This window comes from Haemaphysalis longicornis, unplaced genomic scaffold (genome assembly GCF_048455015.1).
Source record: "Haemaphysalis longicornis isolate Haplotype H1 unplaced genomic scaffold, Haemaphysalis longicornis Haplotype H1 scaffold_7, whole genome shotgun sequence".
NCBI lineage: Eukaryota > Metazoa > Arthropoda > Arachnida > Ixodida > Ixodidae > Haemaphysalis > Haemaphysalis longicornis.
Window position 1 is genome coordinate 183,727,844 of NW_027526422.1, and position 21,489 is coordinate 183,749,332.

A 21,489-nucleotide genomic window follows, 5' to 3' on the forward strand; every position below is an offset into this window, starting at 1 on the left:
GTACACTGCACTGCTTCCGCTGTGCCATCCGACTCCGCGGGAGAAGGGTTGGGGTGCAGTGCGTGGAACCGCGTATCCGGGTCATTGGCTGGTTGTCTGTGGGTTGGCTTCAGCTCCAAGAGGGAAGGTCAGGTGACTTTTGTAAAATAACAGATGACCTAGAATCGAAGTAGTGAGCCAACACCGCCGCAGCGGGAACTTAAAATTTTAAGGCGACGTGCACTCCTTACGCTGTTCAACAAGCTCGTCAACAAGAATTCACGCTAGAAGCTGGGCCTGCGCTTGTAGCGTGGGAATCGGGGTCAGTATAGAAAGCCTGTAATAACCAGCATAGCCTCTCGGTTTACAGTTTCCGTCAGATCCCAGTCCCTTCGAATGGCTTGCTGGTGCTGGTGTTGGTAAATCAGGTGGGCTTGTAATACAAATCGAACTAGGGCGCGTTCCATGCGGCTACAGGCACCACCGGTCTTCTGGGGGATACGTCGGTGGACATGCAGCGTCTTGGAAGCCTTACCGCGCACGGTACGGATCCACGGGGTCACTGATCCAGTGGTGTCCCGTTCTACTCCAAGCACTCGCATTGACGACGAGGGATTGAGAGCATGGCCGTTTACTTATTGAAAGGTCCCTGCAGCGCCGTTTTGACCTTTGTTATTCCCGTGCATCTTAGAGAGCACCTATAGCCCCTATATTGGTTCTTTGTCCCGAGCCTTTCACTCCTAAATACACGCGCGCCACCGAGTGCTCCTTTGAGCGTGCATATGTGGCAATGGGCACCTTGGACGCAGGCATGCTCCACGCGTTCAATGGATGGGAGATTAAAACGTGTTCGTCTCACGGCCCAATGCGACCTGAATCTTCTGTCATCTGCGTTACAGCATTTTGGGTTTGCGTGTTACACTGAGAGTAAGATGCCAGCGACTCGGAACGGAGAAGCAAAGCCCAATTATTGTACTCTAGAATTAAACAGTACCCCTTGCAATTTTCGTTCAAGTAATTAGCTTGCAAATAGGCTCAACCGCATACAGCACTGTTTCCCGGTATATACATTTGGCGATTGCATCCGTCCTTGGTCATCATCATCATCACCAGCCTATCTACTCCCACTGCAAGGCAAATGCCTCTCCCATTATTCTCCAATTACCTCGGTCCTCTGCCAACTGTGACCAAATTATCCACGCAAACTTCTTGATCTCATCTGCCCATCTAACTTTCTGCCGCCTCCTGTAACGCTTGCCTTCTCTAGCGATCCACTCTGTTACCCTTAATGCCCAGCGGTTATCTTGCCTTCGCATTACATGCCCTGCCCACGTCCATTTCTTCTTCTTGATTTCTACTAATATGTCTTTAACACCAGTTTGCTCCCTGACCCACTCTGCTCTCTTCTTTTCCCTTAATGTTACACCTATCATTTTACGCTCCATTTCCCGCTGAGTCGTTCTCAATTTAAGTTAACCCTCTTAGTGAGCCTCCAAGTTTCTGCCCCGTAGGTGAGTACCGGTAAGATGCAGAATATTGACAAATATGTTATAAATTGAGTTTTAGTGGCTTGATCATGAACGTGCACAACGTTTAAATTTGTCATTATATTTCGAGACCGCTGTATTTCTGAATGCAAAGCCTTCTTTGGTCTCTGTAAGGCCGGTACCATGTTTACTCTTTTACGATAAGAGGAGTGCATAGCCGCATTTTCTTAGTTCGCGTACAGGCGATTGTTATTGCTCACCCATTGCGGACAATTCTATGCTTGTGGCATACAACAATGGGATACAAAAGATATTTATGTACTCACCGAAAGAACAAACACATGTATGCTGTACCCGTTACAATGGGAAAATATGAACACAAACGTCAGAATTTTGTGATGATCGTACATTGCGCTCAGTGCTATAAATTTCTGAAAAAACGGCGCTAGTTCAAGTGAAGACGCACTACTTATTCCGGTCAATATGACTGCTTCCAGCTTTGTGCACTCAGCTATTATTGTATTTATCCTGCTGCAAACTCTGTAAGTACTATGAGCATTGCAAAATTAACGGTATAGAAATTCTGTTTTCGTGAATTTCTCGGTGTTAAACCTCTTTATAAGAGCTTTCCGCATTGATGTCAATTTATTGGTGATGATAATGTTCCAAAACAAAGCCCAAAAGGCATTTATGCCCACAAAGTGCCATTGTAGTGCAGATGCAAAACGGACAAGCTTGGAAATTCCGGTGCGTGTTCAAGAACACGTATTAGACGTTGAATTTTTTCACTCCACTAAACATCATTTCCCGTACCTGGTGTCAATGTATGAGCTTTAACCAAGTGCAAGAGTTTTCGAGATGTGGTATTACAAAGATTCTGTTAACGCAGTTGTAATGAAGTTTAGCACAAATAACGTTTCATGGGTTTTGCCCGGTATAATACTGTTTAGTGTCTTTCACCCAGTGGCTTCGCTGTCAAACCGCGTTCATACTATCATTTGGGAGAGAATTTTAAACACGGGAGTATTTGCCTGACTACACAAATTTGAGGGAATAACAAATATTTTTGTGAGTAAAAGTGCGCGTCGTATCGGTTTTTAGAAAAAAAATCACGAAACGACTACGCGTTAGAACCTAACATAGAAAACTTACATGCTGTGAAACAGATTCCGCGCTAGAAGTGCGAATATAGAATAATTGAACAGAATTGAGGAAAAGTGGATTGCATTTATAATGGTAGTTTTGGAAAGAAAGACAAAAACAAGAGTGGTTGAGAAGGGAGAGGTGAGCTGTAGATTGGTGGCAGGAGCGGCTGAGCCCTGCTCAATCTTGTGACATGTTAAGCCAAGCAAGTAGATACGCTTTTACTTTGTTCATAATTTTACGTAGCTAGTAAAAAATGGTGCTTATTCGAGCTCCTTAGCAGTATAGTAACACACTTCCTAAATATAAAGTAAGCACGTGAAGCGTTTGAGTTTTGATGTAGGTATCAAATCGTATCTATTTTCACTTTGTTGGGAGTTAAATGCCAAAAAACCTTCTCAACGGTTTATACTTTTGCTAGACAGAAACCTGTATTTTATTTTCGAGCATACGTATGTTATAAGCAAAACCCAGAAATCTGTACAATTACGTTATCTATCTTAAATTCAAATTTGTCTGTTATGGGAGTAATTGAGCCAAACACCATACAGCGGGTTTTAGTCGTCCGAATTGCTCCCTTAAAACAGAAATAAAGCACGTTACGGGAACAGGCCAGGAAAAAATTAGAAGGAAAATGAGGATGAACAAAGATTTATCGAGTAAATGTACGGGAGTTAGGGGCGGTGGTCAGCTTCATCCGTGCAGGAGGCCGCGAGCCTTCGTGCTTTCAGGGCTCATTGCACCAGCTGGGCTTTTTGGCGCTCCGGTGCCGAGATTCTCAGCGCAGTCTCCGACTGCTCTGGGGAATGGGAGTGGATGGGATCAGGTTACCGTGGGCAGCAGGGGACGAGGTAATAAGTAGTGGGAGAAGTGTCGAGTGCGGGCTGTTGTAGAAAAAATAAGGAATTTATAAAAAGAAACTTTTCGCCATCTTTCTGTCCCTGAAGTGTTTAATTTCAAACACCAGACAGCCTGAGTATCGACAGCATGATGCAAATATACCAACAAAGTTTGAGGCCCCAGAAATCAGAACTTTGGGTGACCGTTAGTGTCACCTCGTCGTGATACTGCCGCCCGGTTCACTAGTCGAGGCCGGACTCTTGGTACTATTTCAGAGTGGTGGTATGTGTATCCATTCCCGCCTAAAGCAATGCGATACATTATATGTTGAATATATATTACGCAATCTATAATGATGGCAAATTTGCTGCAAAATGGAAACTTTCGCCATGGGGGTTGATACAAAAACGTCTATAAATGTGTATAAACCTATACTTACTTCTAAGATAAGTAGCTACACAGCATAAACGTGTAGCACTTCTTAGACATTTTGCCCAGCTACCTAAGCCAGAATATATCACAGCGAGACAATCTCCAATTTTCGAACGCACAATTCCTTCTTTTCGCACATTACACGTGGAATTTCGAAAACTAACCCCTTATGAGAGCCCTTGTAACAAGTATTGTGCACGACTGGCATCTGCATGAATTTGCAAGTTTGGTAGAGTCTATAAAGTAGGAGTCACAATAGCTGGAAAAGAGTGTGGTGGTTAGCGCGACACCACGTCGTGTACCTATTCTCCGACGGCAGCTAGTATCGCTACCCACTACTCTTCTCTATTTGTTTGAAGTGCTGGCAGAATGGTTCGCATGACCATGACGTATAGCTGTGTAATTGTTCGGTTGGTTGGTCCCACCGTCCTCGTTATTCACTTCGGAACAATATCAATGTACACAATAAATTTCATATCGCTGATTCCCGCAATAGTAGAGTCGACGTCAGTCGGTCTATTGTTTGCTCGATCGGTATAGGTTTTATTACAAGAGAACCTTTTTTTGGCTGAACTACACCCCCAAAAAAGTGAAGGGAGCCTTTTTTCGAAGCAATGCGCTAAACCCAAGCCAAATGATTTTTTTGTTAGGTATATATTTGAACAAAGCATTCCTCCCTTTTCCTAAACGTCACAGGGTTTTAAATTGACGTTCTAAAAATGCATCAGCTCAGTTCCTCGGCATGGGCACAAGCATTCGTATTCTTGTAGGATTGCAAGGTTGTATTTTCGGGAACAGAACAATAGAATCCTAGAACGAGAATAGGTAACAAGTTGTCGCAGCGACGTATGCGATTCCTTCCCATTTCAAAAATACTGCACTTATTACTGGTCTTTTATTGTACGAGCTCTATTGTACAAATATTTTGTTTTGCTTGACCTAGAGACATAGTGTGATCGTTGCAACTTTTTAGTTTACAGTGAGCTTTGCACTGTGCAACGGTTTTTGTTTAAAATGATTTTGCAGTTACTTTTTACCTGAAAATGTGTGTATAAATGTATGTATGTGTGTGTATTTGTTTATATATTTATACTTTTTGTGTGTGTGACCAAAGCATGGTAATTGATATGTATTCATCGCTACCATGCGATACATGTAACTTTCCCTTCAGCCCTCCTGATTGGTCCTTAGAGGACTGCAGTATGTACTAAAAAAAATAAAAAGAATTATATGTGCGGAATTCAACTGCTTTCTGAAGAAGCAAGTTGCCGAAATAGCTAGCACAGCCATGTTTCACTAAAACTGAGGCTGTTCGCTAAAATGGAGCTTGAAATTACTTCTAAACAAAACTGTTTTTGTCGTAGAAGTGAAGGAAACAAGCATGGGAGTTTGTACAAAATTCTCTTTGCGAACAAATAAAAAAACGCAGTGTAAGCAAACTTACAATGGTCCACCATGCAATATCCCTTAGAGAGTTTCTGTGATAGGGACACTAAAGTAATGGTGCCGTAGGTACCAAATTGGTGTGAAAACCTTAGCTTTGGTGTTATTTAGTCTAAAGTCAATACAGCAACTGCTCCTTTTGGTGTTACGTACGCGGCCGTCTTCGTAGTGGAATGCGCCCTTCGCGCACCTGCGAGCGCTCATAGTGCTGTTTCTCCCAAACTGTCGTGCTGAGGGTCGTGTTACCGGAGCCGCCACTTGGGTTCCCGTTTTCGCCGGTGCCATTTTCAGAAATAGCCGAGGCTGAATCACGTTGTGCAAACCAAATACGACCTAGCCACCAGCCGCCACCCCTACCAAACGCAGAGAGGAGCTCTCACAGTTGAAAATTGGTGAACTACAAACGCCACCTCAAGCGGGTGGTGTAGGCGCACAAGGCGAGAGGTGGAAGGTTGTGCACGGATTACACCAGTCTCGCATGGGTTTGTTGTGTCCTCAGAGATGTATTATGGCTTCTTTCGGTCGATGGAGGCGCGGACGTCCATTCTTTGATTTGCAGAGCGAAGGTTTTGTCATCACGACAAATGACTTGGTATTGTCTGGAGAAAAGTGGTGGAAATGCACATATACCGTGTCGTCGTACAGAAAGGCATGCATTCAAGCTCACAAGCTCTGAGACGCGAATGGAGTCGGCTTGCTGTGATATGCTGCTGGTGTTTTACGCACGGTGCCAAGAGGGAATGGGAGCCGGCTGGCGAAGTAGGTAGGGTCCGAGCTGGTTACGTTTGAAGTTGGATTGGAGAAGAGTCTGCGTGTAGGCAAAGCTGTTCCGCGTGGGCAAGCGGTGCGGGAGTGATTGTAATGTCTCGTTTGAAAGTGGAACGCCGACCCCCAGTGAGGAAGGGGAAGTTTCTAGCAAGCGTGAGTTAGGGTGGCACACTATGGCTTCTTTGCGCTGTCATTGAAAGCGCTCGATCACCTTTTTGGTGAATTGGTGATTTGAAAACGGTAGAAGCCGGTGGAGAGCACGAGATGCCTGAAAAAGTAAGGTTAGAACTGTCGTCCTTGATAGGTTTAATGCGACGAGAGGTGCTAAAGCGCGATATCTAACCGGAGAAGAAACCCCAGTCGCCGTGTTCTGCGGAAACACTAATGCGACGCCTTACCTCCGGCCATCGTGTGCATGAAGAAAGGCGGAGGGCCAATAGCGGTAAGAGGGCTTTAGGATGGAGAAGCTGGTGGACGGCCACGTACACACAGGGTTAGTTGTACACAGAGGTCCAGTCATCGTTGGCGACAGAATGGTAAAGGGATGTATAATCACCGCAAGCAAAGTTGTGTCTTGAAACGGTCACGCTCTTGCCTGGCCCTATGGATACGGTCAGGTTCGGGAAAATAATAATAAAAAAACTTTCGAAGAGACTAATAGCCCTGCTACACTATGATCCAAATGTCATTTGAACCAAATGTCATTTGACTCAAATGCCAAGTTGTGCTGCTACACTAGGTTTTCAAATGTCATTTGGCTCCAATGCCATTCGAGCCAAATGAGCACCGAGAGAGGCATTTGGGATTTCAAATGCCATTTCCTGCACTCTCGGACGCCGCGTCTTCGATCGGCAATAAACAATATAATACTTGTATACCTAAAACAAACAAACAAAAAAAATTGTTGTTTATGGAAGTTCGGTCACTATTAATTTACTTAAAATACAAAATCAACATATTTAATTTCCTTACTCTCAAAACCAGTGGGTCAGTTGCAAGAAAAAACATTAAAGCAACCACCCACCGCGTTAGAGTGAAAACTGGTGTCTCTTCTAATTTGATATCATTTTACTGCCTCATACTGCGCCTAAGCTTGATTGTTGTATTAGTGTACGAAAACGGAACGGAGCAACAACAGCGCCACTACAGCACAGCGAACAGTTGTGAAAGCTTTTAATTGCCATCGAAGTTGTAGTGTAGCACGGCGGATGCTGAATGGCATTCGAAGCAACCCATTTGAGTCGAATGACATTTGGTTTAAATGACATTTCGACCCTACTGTAGCAGGGGTATAAGTTTTATTGCTCCAAACCACTCCAAATACACACAACAGACATGGATGCAGAGATAAAAGAATAACAAAAGGTAAGCGTGGCTAACTATTGGCAAAACGTTACAGTTCAAACAAAAGTAGAGAAAGTACGTGTTTGTCACCGTAAATGGTCCACCGAACCTCATATCCCGGTAGCACAGTCAGGGCGTGACACCTCATGGCTGAAGGTAGGGAAACGCGCTCCGAGCTCACGTCGCTGAAGAGCCGACGCAGCTTTCTTGGAACGTCGCTGCCGATGTCCGACGAGAGAACTTGCTTGCGCGAGAGGGCGTCAGGTGTTTCGTTGTGAAGGACCTCTTGGACGTGGCCCGGGTCAAGGCACCCGGCCGCCAGCGTTCCGGTCTCTCTTCACTCTCTTCTCGATGTTCTCCCCACACGATCGCGACTGCCCTCCGGCCGCTGTCACTGGCTGCTTCCCATTCGCTGGTCGCCGGCGCAAGCTCGTGCCGTGGTCGCGAGACCTCGGCGCCGTAGCCGGTGTCGAGACGTTCGCGCCCCGTGCCTTGCGTCTTCTTTGTTGTCGTCTTCTTTGGGCGTTTCTTGTGGTGTTGGCCTTTTCTGTCCCACAATTCCTTCGCATGACACGTCCCCCCACTTAGGCATTTTTCAGTTTAAAAATGTTTTTTTATGGTCCACTACACACACGTGACCAACCCTAACCAAATTGGCGGCGGAACTCCCATAACAAAGCACTAAAACTCACGGCCAGGTTTTAAACAGCACATGCATGCAGAATACATAACAAAAACAAGTTCAGAATATCAGGCTGGCGATGCACTCGTTTTTTTTCCTACAACGACTTTACAAAACTGCCGTCTATAATAAACCAAGGCACCAACTTCATGACGAAAATGTTTACCCGCAACGCACAAGTGATATACACGGACCAGATATCAGCCGAAAAGACACGCCGGCAGGAAGACTACCTTTTCCGACAGTGGCTTCGGTGCCATCCCCTGCCGCTTCGATACACGCACGAAACACGGCTGGGATTAATTGTGCTCTTACAAGATATCAAAAGGCGAGCGAACTCACGGTAGCTCACAGAGAAAAGTTCAACGAAACCTTTCTGCCTGCCGGTGGCCTTCTTTCGTGAACTGTTGATCTTTGGCTTCGCAATTCTTGCAGTCCTGAATATCTTTTTCTTTGTTGTGGAACGTCGCCCCTTCGGCCGATTGAAGTTACTACTCAGCTTATTTAGCGGCTGCTTCTTTCTTAATCATTTCTGGGGACTCTGGGTGAAAGTATGGTGTTGTAGAACCCCCCTGTCTCGAAGTGGGACACGTTTTTTGACCAGGCTCCGGTCCTCAGGTAGGATGTCATGTACGAACACTAACTTCGTCACCACCCGCAGGTTCGCATCGTTGGTTGACCTCTAGTGCTGCTTTTGAAGGCAGCAGAATCTCCCCTGCGATAGAAGTCGGTGGTGAGAAATGTTGTAGTTGATCAAAGTTTTTCACGCCGTCCTTAGACTTACAGGCCGCCTTTCTCGTCGCCTCAAGCTCCGCGAGCCGTAGACGCAGTTGCAAGGTTTCCTTTTCGATTTCCAGACGCGCTCGCACGTGCTCATCGCGCTCCCTCTCTATTTCGGCAATCTTTTTGAGCGACTCTAGCTCTAAATAATTCTCTTCCCGCCAGTATCTCTGCTCCTGAATCACCCACTGATCAAGCTCATCGCCGCTTAAGCCTAGGCGCACCCCTAGTTCAATTAGCTCTCCTGTGACCATTTCGGGTTCGGTTTTTTAGGGGAATGCCAAATGAACTAGCCTCGTCCTGCCGTAGACGCCAATTATTGTCAGGTTTGGGAAAATAATTATAAAAAAATAAAAAACTTTCGACGAGACTAAGTTCTATTGCTCCAAACCACTCCTAATACACACAACAGAAATGGATGCAGAGATGAAAGAATAAAAAAAGGTAAGTGTGGCTAACCATTAGCAAAACGTTACAGTTCAAACAAAAGTAGAGAAAGTACGTGTTTGTCACCGTAAATGGTCCGCCGAAACTCATATCCCGGTAGCACAGTCGTGGCTAAAGGTAGGGCAACGCGCTCCGAATTCCAGTCGCTGAAGAGCCGGCGCAGCTCTCGTGGAACGTCGCTGCCGATGTCTGACGAGACAACTTGCTTGAGGGAGAGGGTGTCAGGTGTTTCTTTGTGAAGGACCTCTTGGACGTAGCCCGGGTCAGGGCACCCGGCCGCCAGCGTTCCGGTCTCTACGATCGCGACTGCCCTGCGGCCGCTGTCGCTGGCTGCTTCCAATTCGCTGATCGCCGGCGCAAGCTCGTGCCGTGGTCGCGAGACCTCGGCGCCGTAACCGGTGTCGAGACCTTCGCGCCCCGTGCCTTGCGTCTTCTATGTTGTCGTCTTCTTTGGGCGTTTCATGTGGTGTTGGCCTTTTCTGTCGCACAATTCCTTCGCATGACAATACATGAGCCATAACTCCACAAGGAGGGCGATATACATCAACCTTGACAACGGGAACAAGGAAATAATCAACAGTGACAGTTTTGAACATGGCAAAACCAATGCCTAGAATGTTTCCGGTAGTGTTTTGATGCAAGACAGCGGGCAAGGCTATAAGCAGGTCCCAGCAAGATGGTCTTATTATCGGGCACCTCTTGTGTTCAAGTTGACGGTATTGGCGACACCGCGGACTCCACCAGCCATAACATAAACTGGGGCCAAGCGTGGCAAAGTGTTTATATGTGGAGGGTGAGAAACCACATAAAAAATCATGAACATAAAGGGCAGGAAAACATCACCTTCCAAGAGGCGAGGAAGAGGTTCCCCTCTTTGAGCCTTGGGAGGTACGCCGACGCACCTCGGCGTACACGGAGCTCCGCCGTACTTCGGCGTCGACCCTGGCCAGCGAGACTAATGTGGTCCCTTCTCTGCCCCCCGCTGGGCTTCTCCAGGAGATCGTCGGGTCACCACACGGTTTGGCGAGTCAGCTACAGTTGTGGTGGCAACAATGTTTGTCGACAGTGATGCTGCGCTTTCCGTTCCCACTCCACCTACCTAAAGCACACTTGAGGTCATGCAGGTGGAGAAGCGAAAGAAAACTCGCGTCTGCTTGCACCCCCGTCGCACCGGCGGTGGCAATTCTTTCACTGTCGACGCCATCTTGGGTGGCGGTTGCAGCAAAGAGTACCCGCAAGGGTGTGAGGTTGAAAAAGCTGGATCCATCCGGCACTCTGATGGCGTCTGACCAGGACACAGATGAAGGGCCCTTTCTGTGTTCGTCGCAGCAAAATGAATGGGTTCTGTCATCCAAACCTCCAGATAAGTAAAAACAGACAACAGTCACAGCCCTGAAAGACCATAAACACACACTCATTAACGCACATTTCCAGTGACTACAAACTGTATATAATGAGAAGAGAACGCATAATAGAGTGGAGGTGCAGAGGCTTTCTCATTCATCTTGATGATGTATATGAGATACTGCTTACCAAGCGACCAAGTGTAATCTGCCTGCAGGAAGCGCATCTTAATATAAAAGACAATCTTCCTTAATAATTATATGTTATTTAGAAAGGACAGAAATTGATGCACTTCCACTCGGGCGGTTCGGCCATTGTCTCTCGAAACTTCATGGCTCGTAATACGATTTCCTAAAACCCGTCCTTGAAACTGTTGCAATTTGTACAAAAATATTAATATATTCATAGCCATATGCTACGTTTAATTCAATCCTGACGTCCAGCACTCAGGCTCTGATTTCAAGGGTATGGTACATCAGTTTCCTAAACCTTAAATTTTGATACGCGACCCAGATGCGCATAATTCTCTCTGGGGCTACTCCCGCGCCGATGCCCGAAGGCTCCTAATTGAAAAATGTTTAACTTAATTGAGGGCATGCTTATAGGATAAAAAACCGCCTCCGTACTATATTCTACGACAAAAATTTTCTTTTATACGGCGGAAAAATACAATAACAAATTATATAGGACGCAAAATACAGGGCGCCCTTAATACAGGATGCAAAATATCGGACCTACCATAATATTAAGAGCGCTCGGCCTCGCCCAGTCTCTAGTGTGGGCTGGCGCCATGTGAGCACCTCGCGCCTCCGTCGTTGTATTTGGCGTGGCAGAACCGTGGCATGCCGCTCACTACACAGCTCCACCCATAGAGTAGGAGGCCGTTGTGTTGCTTAAGCTATGTTTTTGGTCGGTTGAGCTTGCGAATTCGCGGGCGGGTTCGTTGAGACGTGGCAGCCCCGGGTGGGTTTAAAGGAGGTGACCTAAGCAAGCTTCACTCGGTAGGCGGCGACAACGACTGGTTAACGTTGAGACTGCCAGGCTTCGGCTGCCGTACGCCGGATCAGCACCGAGGGCAGACTTGCTGTTTTACAATTCTGACACTCTGTGGAGAGAAGTTAGGTCGACCCCAATCTCTGCTGTTTCACCAGCCTGCGCAACTCGTGCAAGATGCGTAACTTTTTTAATACATGAAAAATAAAGAACACCACGCTAAGTATGATACTCCTCCTCATGATGTTGTAAAGGCCTTTTAAGGTCGCTACAAAGTTCACTAAGTTACACTATATGAGAGCATATGAAACCAAACTAAAATGCACAGACTATACGAAAAAAACAGTTTGTTCCTTATACCAAGTAAGTGGATACAAGTGTTAAGGCAACTGTATGAAACGACAGCCGAGTGAGTACATTTATAAGCAGTGACGGGGCACGAAGATGCGAATCACGCACGACAGAAGACGCAATATGCAATAGACGTTCACGGCGTAAACGTGTCGCATCAATAAAACAAAAGACAGCGGTGTTCAGTAAATAGGCCATGGTGCTGCTGAGCTGAAGAACGCGAGTTCAATCTCAGTCGCGATGGCTGCCTTTTTCAATGGAGGCGGAAAGCGAAAATGCCTGCGTATCGACACTTTCGCGTAAGTTAAAGATGTCCACGTAGTCAAAATTATTCCGACGCCCCCAATTAAGGCGCACCTGATGGCCCAATGGCTAAACACAATAAAATGTACACTATTAAAAATGTTCCCGTAAAATTACGGTAAAAACTTCCGCTGCCGGTATGTATTCATGAAATAAAAAACACTACTGAAGCTCTTTAGTTGCAAGAGACGGCACACTTGCCGTAAAGCAAGTGCTGCGGTGAAAAACCTTACCACGCTGCATACACCACAAAGCCCTGTTTGAACCTCACGGGAAATGTTCCGTACTGCCATTATGGGTACATTGCAGTAGCACTACTCTTAAGAACCACTAACGTCGACGGACATGTCCACTTTCATAAGCGTAGCTCTTAGTAATGTTAAGGTTCCGGCATTCAGAGTGAGTGGTCTCTCTTTCCATAAAATTTGCGGGGCTTGTCATGTGGGGCACAACACAAAGGTAGCAACACAAAAACAAAAGACATTACGCAATTTATAACCAGCAACGGATTTCTTTTACTGTGAGGAAATTTATTACGCCTTATTGACAACAAAATAAATGAATTGGTAGTCAGCATCGTAACCCGATTTTCTTTTTGTGTCGCAATCTCTCTTTTTATTACGCCGCAATTATCGAAAAACGTACCTGGATTGCACCTCGCTTCCACCTTATATTAGTCCTTTTGCGAATTAGTGTGCTTGGAAGAAGAGACAAGAAAAAATTATATGAGTTGTTTTGAGTATTTTCGTGGTAGAAAAGAGGACACAAGAAAAAATTATTTTCCATGTTGACTGTATTCTGACACAAGGAACATCAATTTCAACGTTTATCTTCATAATATGCGGGCAGGTGCAAACAATAATAATATTTAGCTTGCGCACCAAACATTACAAAATACGAATAAACTCTGCAGTAGTCTTGTGGCTTCGTTGTTTTATGAAAATACTGCCATTTTTCGTTGTCATGAAAACTTCAAATTTTTAAAACACAAAACATTTTATTCACGCTTGGAAGACGTTGTACGGCTGGGACTTCGTACTAAGCATGCATTTATTTTATATGCCGACCTTTACCCGAATTGAAAAATTCGCAGTGCGATAGCTGGGGAAAATTTCAATGTTGTGCAAGAGAACAGACACTGTTCGGTGGCAATGCTCACCATGCAATTAAAATAAATTATTAAGCAGCCTTGTATACACTGATGAAAACGTGACCTGAAAAATAACGCAATACTACAGATTTTCTCGTTCATTTTAATCCAATCTCCATCTAATTTAATCTACGCGCAAGCCCAATTTATTCCACTTTCCATCGTATTTAATCCCAACGCCATTTATTTAATCCAGGTCCCAGTTAATATAATCCAAGTGCCAATCAATTTATTCAGACGCCAACCAATTTATTCCAGTTGTCGTAAGATTGTTCAGTGGTGCTTTGGCCGAATTTATGCGGAGATTTGCGGGTGTGTTTGCTCGTGGTTTGGTGAAAACGTGGAGTTTCCTGATTCATTATGTGCAAAATATCTTATCCGCAGAGCTTTGTGGTAATTCGCGGACGTACGCAGGACAAGGGAGCGGTCTTTTGGTCCGTTGGTGTCGCTTGCTTTGAGCTGATCGTCTGTGAGAGCGCCGTCATTAATTCACGTCATAAGCATCCTTTGCTCCTTGCGTAACAATGCCTGCAGAACTTTGTTTGATTGAACCCCATTACCTGAATGCCCTTCGCATTCTAATTATACGTCGATTAATGCTGTTCTGCCGTGGTAATTGTAATATCGCCTGCTCGCGTTAGAAATATCGCCAGCTCGCGTCAGAAGTATCGTCTCCTCGCGTAACAATACACTGGTAAGTCTGCTTGCGTAACAATATGCGAGCCGACGACACTTCTGACGTTCTTGCAGATAGTCAGCACAGGCACCAACAGTCCAACAATACTGCGTTCCTGGTTTGCGCGTGTTCGTAAATGTTCTTAGGCTGTGCATGTAAGATATTTTGAACATATTGGCTCTAAAAACCCCCCATTTTTTCCACATCGAGCGCAACGACTTCAGAAAATTTCTGCCTATTTTCGCACAAAACACTCCTCAGCATTACCCTGATGGCTGTAATAATTTGGTTGTTGAAGGAAAATAAATTGCTGGGCACTTTGATTAAATTCGTTGGAACTTGGAGTAAATTACATGGCGTCTCGATTATATTAGATGACGCTTATGATAAATTGCCTTGCGCCTGGATTAAACTGTGTGGCGATTGGAATAAATTAAGCAGTAAATCCTGTCGTCTACTGACAAATATATATAAAATGCTGTGTGACGCAGTACTTTTATGCTATTTATAACATTTAATATAACAGGTTATATGCTTTACAGAATAGTTTGTAACCTAAATCTGCATTAAAAGTAGCTTGTCAGCAGGTTTTCAGCCAAAGAAATTTGCCCTAGTCCTGGGTTCCATCTGAGAAATATTGCCAGTCTAGTTTTTGCAAGATATCCAGTTTGCATTACAAACGAAGCCAACTACCAGACTTCTCTTTTCTTGCACAAGCTAGATTTTTTCGTTACAATTACGCGGTGTGGTTATAGCGTTCAGTGAAAAATTTTATTTGCTCGGCAGGACGGCATAATATTCTTTATGCGTGTACCATCCAGACTGCCATGGAATGGAATGGCCCTTTACAAAACGTCCTTCACACAGAAATCTGGCAGGCCTCAAAGTTGCCCCTTGACCATTCCTCTACTAATTTTTGAAGGATTTCTTTTATTTGTATTACTTTTAATTAGATTATTTTATTTTGGTTTGATGTAGTTTTTTTGAACTTTTGTACATGTAGGCTGCACTCTGTAGGCCTTCTGTACACATTGTACTTCGCCCCCCCCCCCTATATAGGGCGCGGTTAAAATAAATATCTAAGGAAGAAGTGGCTACAGACATCGGTGCCTCAATAAATCATTGCAGGTACTTCTATCAGAGATATTGCTTTCAATATCCTTAGCATTGGTGGGAACCTTCCCCAGATTTTTCTGAAAGGTCAATTCGACCATCAAGCCAGAGTGTCTATAAAGCAAAAGTGGGTGAACTGCATTCAGTTTATCACCCAAATCTTTCACCGGAAGAATGGTAATCGCATAACCTCAACGGTATTCACCGGTTAGTTGCTTTTATTCCAGCATTACCTCTGATTCTCGTTTCTTTGTTAGTTGAAACACTTGAAGAGATTGCTTTCGTAATTAGGAATCATGCAATGTCTATACCGGCTTCTAGTGTATACGCAGGGATGGTGTTTTACCTAGCTGTGTAAGCCATTATTTAAAGCTATTTGGATTGCACCTTAAACACAGGTATCGCAAAAATCATGCGAAGGAGAAAGGAGGCTAGTAATCTCTAAATCTTTCCTCTACAGGGAAATTGAGAGTTAATCAAGTTTTACATATGAAGGTCATACTGTTTGTGGTCTTGTAGACCAGAGGCTGACATACACGGGCACACAAAGGCTTTCAAGGTGCCTGCGAAGCCGACTTGGCAAAGTCAACACCTTGCTGCTCACACTGGGGGCACCGCAGCGTTTTGTTTCCTTTACCCTGTCAAGCACTGTATTGATGCAAAAAGTTGTCATCACAACTTAAGTCCAATACCTAGGCTCCTTTGTACAGCTCAGCCTTTTTTGCAGCGCAGAAGAGTACACAGAATATGAAACAGGAACATAGGAAACAAGTGCTACATTCTTTCATAAACAACAAAAATTAAGTACTCCCGGACAAAATAATCGCGTTACAATGCACCCAGAATCGTTTTTCTTTCTGTGACTAGCTCGAGACAAATATATTCCGTTACTATTGAACAGTATCAAAAAATGTGCTTTCATAACCTGCTGTAGAGTACAATGACCAATATAGTTTGAACATTAAAAAACCCCATGCAGTAATGTGCGCACTGCTCAGAATGTTTGAATGAAAGCGATGTTTTATCGTCATTAGGCACAGCCACAGCTATTGAAAATGAGGTTTGAGATAGCTAGTAAGTGCACAGTTTGCAGTGTAAGAAACAATCATTTATGCACCCCCCTGTTAGGCACGAGTAAGCATGTTTGCAAGAAGCCAGACGCAGGTAAATAACTGCCCTGTGCCATGAGGCCATGATAGCAGCATTATTGGTCAACCGCCATTTCTGCACAATCATTTGGCTATCGATGAGCTCCTGCGCATGCATTCGCAACAGTATTCAACTCAACATAGCCACATTTAGTCTGCATGCTCTGACAGGGGAGCAAGCGTTATGGAAATTTATCTAAGGTTCTAGAAACAACGGCCGGGACATACTGGTTTTCTTTGCCGACAGGAATTATCAGCCAAGTATGAATACCTTCTTCTGAAAAAGGAAAAAAAGAGAGAATTGACTTAGAAAGAGGAAAACTATGAAAGTAAAAACGAAATTAATTTCATCTTGACGGGTACTGCAGGCATGATTCATGATGTAAAGTTGATTGGGCGGATTAAAAAAAGGGACAACAGAATGTTCAGAAGTCGTATCGGCCTGGATTTAAAAAGGGAAACATTAAACATGATAACAGATAAAATGCCTAACCTGCCGTCCGCGGGATGGAAAGGGGAAGAATTCAGATTGTTAGGGGAAAACCAATTCTCTGTGTTATCTTATTAAAACAAATTCTCTGTGACGTCAATAAAAATGATGTGGACTCTCTCAATGATCACTTCACACATGCAGTCATGGAATCAGCACAAGCCATAGGAGAAAAACCACCCGTGTTCGAACCGAAGCTACCACAGAAAACTAAGCACCTTATTGATAAGCGCCGGAAAAAGTTAGTCCGCACTCCGCGATACGAAATAGCAATGGCAGAGCTCTCCAAACGTACCAAAAAAAGAAAGACTGCCGACATCCGTGCTTTTAATGTTACAAATATTGAAGCAGGAATCAAACGCCGAGGGAGTTTGAAAGCTCCTATATGGAATCTCAGTATCGGCAAGCATAGAAGATATGCACTCTGGGGTGCCAGTGGTCGCATAACAAGCAATATTGATGACATGCTAAAAGTATCCGAGAAATTCTACAGAAACCTATGCGCTTCTACCCTTTAATAAGAGAAACGTTTTTTTCCGTAATTGGTCTCGATCAGGTTCTTACAGTTGAGACACATGGGGTAGCGACGGGGCTCCTAGCAATGAGTACGGCAATGTAGCAGGAGATGATGGCGACTGCGAGAACCGGAGTTTTCATACCCACCCCTGCTGCTCGGTCCTCGAGAGCTCCTTCCCCTGCATCCTGGAAGGACAAAGGGAGCCGGAAGCTGAACGTAACTCGGAAGGTCTTTATTCTGCAATCAACTGCTTCGTTGCAGTGGTGTTCCTCTTACTCGGCTCTCATTTCTCTCCACTGACCAAAGCCGTCGGGACGCTCGTCGACTTCGTTTCTCCCCTACTGGTACAACGCTAGTAGTGGCAACCAAATCTACACGTTGCCCCACTGCGCAGCAAGTTCTGGAAGAAGCAGCAATTTTTTATTGGGAGGCATGCGGACTTGATGAGCGGCTTCGATACTTCCGCATATTTTTGTAAAAACACCAGTTCCCTCTTTTCGCCATCTCGGAGTCCCGACTTTTCAGAGATATACGGCTATCCTGGAGCCCAGTCCTGTGTTCATCAACTGGTGTGGCAAAGACAAGAGTCCTGCTTTGTGTGAGAAACGACCTCACCTTTGCGCAACACAATCTAGCGCCTAACACGTTGAACAAATTCGCAGCTATTACCATGCGAAACGTAGGCGTTTCCGTTACGGTCATCGCTCCGCATATCCCGCCGCACGCATCACGAACACCCAGCTCCTGGATTGCATACTTCGTCGCACACCACCTCGCACATTCTCATGGGGGACTTTTATACTCATCATCCGAGAAGAAAAAGACAGCCAAAGGGCGTCGCCTGTACACATTGCCGCTCGCTTCAGTTTGTGTTATTAACGCTGGTCAACCCACATTTTATTGCGGATGGATAATGGTTGAACCATTCTTACTACATGGTTCTTACATGGTTCTTACTACGTTACTACATGGCTGAACCATTCTTTAGGACCGAACCTAATGCTCCTCTCTGCTCGGTTAACCAGGCCTCTTCACCTTGCCCTGATGACATAAGATATACGGTTTTATGTCATATAGGCGCCAATGCAAAGTGATGGGTCTCGACGTGCCATTTACTTATAAGCGCTTCTTGTCCAGTTTTTTCTGCCGACCCGGCCAACCTGCTCATCGACCAGATTTAGTGGAAATCCCCAAGGTGGAGTAAGTTTCTGTAAAGAAAAGTTTGACATCCGACTAAATGCAGCCATACGGCTACAAAGGAAAGCTATACAGCTTTCTCGGAAACTCCGCAGTTGAAAAAAAATTCGTCCTGGTCCAGGATTCGAACCCGGGCCCACTGCTAAACCGGAGCAGTCGCTCTACCAACTGAGCTAACCAGGAGGCTAGTCGTTAGTAGCGCGAAGGCAAATTGATCAACAACTCGAAGTGAAGGACAGGTGTTAATCGACCAGATTTAGGGGAAATCCCCAAGGTGGAGTAACTTTCTGTAAAGGAAAGTGAAATTTACTCCACCTTGGGGATTTCGCCTAAGTCTGGTCGATTAACACCTGTCCTTCACTTCGAGTTGTTGATCAATTCGCTTTCGCGCTACTAACGACTAGCCTCCTGTTTAGCTCAGTTGGTAGAGCGACTGCTCCGGTTTAGCAGTGGTCCCGGGTTCGAATTCTGGACCAGGACGAATTTTTTTTCAACTGCGGAGTTTCCGAGAAAGCTGTATAGCTTTCCTTTGTAGCCGTATGGCTGCATTTAGGTGGATGTCAAACTCTCCTTTACAACCTGCTGATTCGGCCTCGTCCTCGAAACTTCGACTACTGATTTCCAGAAAGAATTTTACCCGTAGCCACTTCTGCTACATTCCCCTCCGGATTTTCCAGCCTGCGATGCCATTCCGAACTTGGGACTGACCGACTTTCAAGCCTGGCTACCCGGTAACCTGGGCCCGCTTGCACGAACAGACGTGCTTATTGGCCGTCTTTTTCACAGTTCAATTCTATTCAAGTTCTTCAATAAGCCCGAAAATGAGATTCGGACTAGTGCGCTTGCTCGAAAGCACTCAGACCAGGCTACACAACGGTCTTATTGAAGATCATACGGACCGCGGGTACGTAGATGAGCATCAGATGATCATCTAGGAAAAAGATGAGAATAAGCCGCAAAACCGCTTGTTACCGTAGCCGGCAATGTACTCGTTTATTTCGAACCACGATTCGGTACATTCAAGAAATTCTGTCGAACAGGCGGCGTATTCGGGCCTTGTCACAAATACGTTACAGTGATCCGCAGTCTCCAGAAGGCCAACTCACGCCGCGGGTTCTCGTTCGCTTATAAACGAACATCGTCTGCTGCGGAGCGTGGGCCAGAGGAACACACTGGGCAGACGCGAAAAGCATCCACGTTGTCTTACGTTGTCCCAACTCAAGTTGGATTTTTGATCTCACCGTGAATTAGAAAGTTGCGAATTGGCTTCGTATTCATCGTCGTACACTCGGATGCAACAAGCACTCCAGCGGCTCAGGCCGCCCGGAACGGCGACACGATCACAGTAACCCCCTGCCTAGCCGGCAGCTCGCTAAGGGAGGGGAGAAGCTGTACATAATCGCGCTAAGAAGATAGCCGAATGTTGATATCATGCATGCTGCTTTTACGTGCAAAAGTACCAATTACTCAAGCAGAATGCGCAATCACAGTGCAAACCCAAACAATAAACCACCACTTTCGAAGGGACTGAAATGGAAAGCGAGGTCTGTGCAGTTTTGTGTTTGAAACACGACTTATTTAATGGTCACGGCCAGAGGTACTGTAGCCTGCCAACGTTTCGGTGTTGTGTATAATTACAATGTCACATTGCAGTTCTAATGCGAACGACTATTTGCTGTTTCTAAGTTAATAGGCATAATTTTATGAAAATACATCTTTGTCCTGTCATTTCCGTGGCGTCTTTTTGTAGCTACTGCGGCATAGCAGACGATCACACATTCACACCGTGGGCTCGGCCACCCAATGTCTGCTTGGGACAAATATCGGGCCGCTGATCATTATTCCTGTCGATCTTTGACCTGAGGAAGAAAAAAGGCCGCGCTACCCGGGAAAACTTCACACGCCCATTGCGCAGAGAGAAAGTTAAAAACTGTGGTTGACTGCACCCATCGCTGCCACATCGAAGTAGGTAGGCCTTGCTGCTCCCGGCACCGGTGTTGTCTGACCGTTTCTATCCTCTCTCCCGACGGTGCTTCCAACAAAAGCTCTGCTTCCAACGGCATCGATCTCCGCGGAACAGGCATTTATTCGTTCCAAGTAGACGGTCGAGCGGCCGCCGCTCGGCATCGTTCGCAACTTCTACGGGCGCTGCACTCGTTTTTCACAGTACGGAGGTTGATCTTTATGATGAAATGACCGACCACGTCAGCATAACTCTGTGAATACGGCTGCTCAGGGCAGCCTTATTCACAGTGTTATCACGATCCTAATAGAGTATCATTGGCTGTCTTATATGTTTCCGGAACATAAGACGCCGAATAAGACTGCCAATAATATTATACTGCGAATAAGGCAGTGTCATTTGGCTTAGAGCAAGCGGGCCCTGGTCTGCAACGAGAGACATCGCACTGTGCATATATACGCCCACCGCCGCTGCAGTCGCTGTGCATCTATACGCCCACCGCTCGACGCCCCATGTACTCACTAGCGCTTTTCATCCAGGTTAGTTATTTCGGTAGCTGTATATATGAGAACGTCAGATTGTTTCTTAATTATGGTGCCAGGCCCTTTGACGCCACGACATTTAAAATAGTTCTCACCTCCTGAGACATGTTTGAAGACGGAGGTGGTGTGATCAGCTGTCCGTCGAGCGAGTGAAAAGCGGTGGCCAATCCACCGAATGCAACGCTTCTAGCCCGTGCCAGAAGCAAGGGTCAAAAACGAAGATGTGGAGAAGCGCGGTTCGGTATCGAAGGAGCAAGACGGCCACCCTCGCGGCGTAGGCCCGAGGACCGTCCTCGGCGCTGCCGGTTGAATTCGACCTCTGACTACAGTGTGCCAGGGAAGTAAAGCGCCGCAGTG

At 45.6% G+C, this 21,489-nt stretch overlaps 1 long non-coding RNA gene and 1 other non-coding gene across 2 annotated transcripts in view; one reads left to right on the forward strand and one right to left on the reverse strand.

Moving 5' to 3' along the window:
* The first annotated feature begins 1,888 nt into the window (after positions 1-1,888).
* LOC144145623 (uncharacterized) overlaps positions 1,889-21,489 on the forward strand; it is a 40,248-nt gene continuing 20,647 nt past the window's right edge. The window contains exon 1 of the long non-coding RNA XR_013317540.1: positions 1,889-2,008. This is a non-coding gene — a long non-coding RNA (uncharacterized LOC144145623). The remainder of the gene's footprint in view (positions 2,009-21,489) is intronic.
* On the reverse strand, positions 18,737-18,810 carry Trnap-cgg (transfer RNA proline (anticodon CGG)). The gene has a single exon. It is a non-coding gene; the product is annotated as a tRNA-Pro (tRNA).